This window comes from Penaeus monodon, chromosome 1 (assembly GCF_015228065.2).
Source record: "Penaeus monodon isolate SGIC_2016 chromosome 1, NSTDA_Pmon_1, whole genome shotgun sequence".
NCBI classification, from domain to species: domain Eukaryota; kingdom Metazoa; phylum Arthropoda; class Malacostraca; order Decapoda; family Penaeidae; genus Penaeus; species Penaeus monodon.
The window spans coordinates 37,809,025-37,811,524 of NC_051386.1; positions in this window are offsets into that span (position 1 = coordinate 37,809,025).

Sequence of the window (2,500 nt, forward strand, 5' to 3'; positions counted from 1 at the left end):
AAGGAGAGTGCCGATTTGTGGTACTGACCATAGGCAGGACTAAGGGAGGAGGAGTGTGCCCATGGGTTCACATGGCAGTCTCTCGACCCGATTCTCAGAACTCAACAAACTGACAGACCCATTCGTCTCTGTTGGGAGATCTTCAAGCGTGTAACACTCGAAGCAGCCAGGAGTCCATTGGCATATGCCCGAGGGAAGGCAGAACTCATCTCCCTGGAGACATAGAGGCACTTGAGCTTGTTGCATGGCTCGGCCTGAATGGTAACAAGTCATAACGTCATCCATGGTGCATAGGGTTCGGTCACTGCTGAGAAGGGACAAGGAAAAAGGTCATCAGGAATCTGCCGAGGAGGTGAAGGCCATTCTGGTAAATGACCTTTCCTGCCTACCAAGCCCTGAGGAAAACCGACACTCTAAAGACATCCTCACAGATGACTTCAGGTCCGACCAGCGGTATGAATGGATCATCTCAGCTCATGGTGGTGTTTGTGAAACGTTGGCCTGAGGTATTTTGAGGCAATTGTACCAGGTAGACCCTCCAACAGTTATATTGGATGCAATACCTCGTACTGGACCCACCCATCAGCGAGGAACCTCCTACCCTAATGAGGTTAGGATGGCAATTTCAAACTGAAGAGTGGGAAAGCGCAGGCCATATGTGATTATCCCTGCTGAACTGTCAAAGGCTGGGGGTGAACTATGGCTGGGGCCTGCTTTACAGTCCCACTACCATCTGGCAGTCTGATACATTCCCCCTGACCTGCCGAGGGGCGTTGGTCATCCCTCTCTGGAAGGGAAAGGGAATGTTGGGATTATAGCAACTACTGGTGGCATGACACTGTCATCATACAAGGCCCAAAGTTTTTCGTCCACAATTCTTTTGAAAAGGATCGCAAACCCAACCTACTGAGGCATCAGGACTGGGCAGCTGGATTAATCCTGGCAATTCCACAATCGCCCAAATACTAGTGCTTCAAGTAATTGTGGAACGCCGGTTTGTGACCCAAAAAGGTGTTGAGACGTGGTGCATCGGGAACGCTATGGGAGATCCTGAGATCAGGGGACTTCTGGGGGGGGATGCAGATTATGGCATTAATAGCAAGCCTTATACTGGTACTGAAAGTGCTGTAAAGTGTGGGGGGTGTTATCTCGAACTTTTCCTGTTAATCAGGGGGAGCAAGGCTGTGTCCTTTTGCCACCAACACTTCTCAAACACTTATGGACTGGATCATGGCAGAGCTACTAGAAAAGTCAGAGGGGAGCAAACTAGGCAATCTCAAGGTCGCAGAGCTTGACGTTGCCGATGATGTTGTTATCCTATCTGAGTCCTGGAGTCTCACTGGTGGCGGTCTGATGCATTTAGCAAGAGGCGAAGCTCTTAGGCCTAGAGGTCTATGGATCAAGTCAAGATTCAGGACTTTGGGGGCCTGTTAGGGGAATCCGTTTCTCGATCCATGCTTGTGGCTCAAGGACATTGCAGTTTACAGAGAGTTTTAATACCTTGGTAGCATAGTCCAACTCTGGGCAATCAGACCAAGAAGTCAATTACACAGATGGTCTGGCAACAGGAGCCATGAACTGCTCAACATGAGCATTTTGAGATGTTGGTGCCTATGCAGACAGGACCCAGCTACTGTCTCAAGGCCTGGATATGCCAGTTTTGGCTCAGGAGTGAAACCTGGAGGCTATCAGTGGTATTGGAGGTCTCGTCTTGATGCCTTTTTGTAACAAGGCCCTTCGCCGGGATCATGGGGTACAGTTGGCCAGGATCAAACCGTGTCCAACCGACAGTTACACCATGAGACCGCATGGGACCTGTTACTTGCATAATCCGGGACGCCAACTCAGGCTATGTGGGCACATATATCGTTTCCCTGTGGATGACAATGCCCATCAGGTTGTCTCTCTGCGAGACAAATCCTGGGTGGTGGAGGAGGACACTGTGGAAACGACTAGGAGGTCATGGCTTAGCATTTCCGACAGAACTTGTGGCGCGGAATTAGAGAAGGGCCGTGGGACTGCTGGAGATCACCTTCGAGGGGAATCCTCGTGGTGGAAGCGAAGGGTGGATTCGGCCATGCGCTCCGTCGGCCTTAGCCCCTGATGATGATGATGATATATATATAATGTGTGTGTGTGTGTGGTGTGTGTGTGTGTGTGTGTGTGTGTGTGTGTGTGTGTGTGTGTGTGTGTGCGCATGTACCTTATACATACCAAATATATAATATCTATATTAGAAATTCATATATATATATATATATAGATATATATTATATATATATATATATATATATATATATTTAGATATTCATAATATATATATATCGACATATTTATATATATTTTTAAAAAATTAATATATATATATATATTATATATTGATATATAAATATATATATATATATATATATACTATATAGGATATATATATTATTATATATATATGCACACCACACACACACACAAACACACACACACACACACACAACTAACACAACCA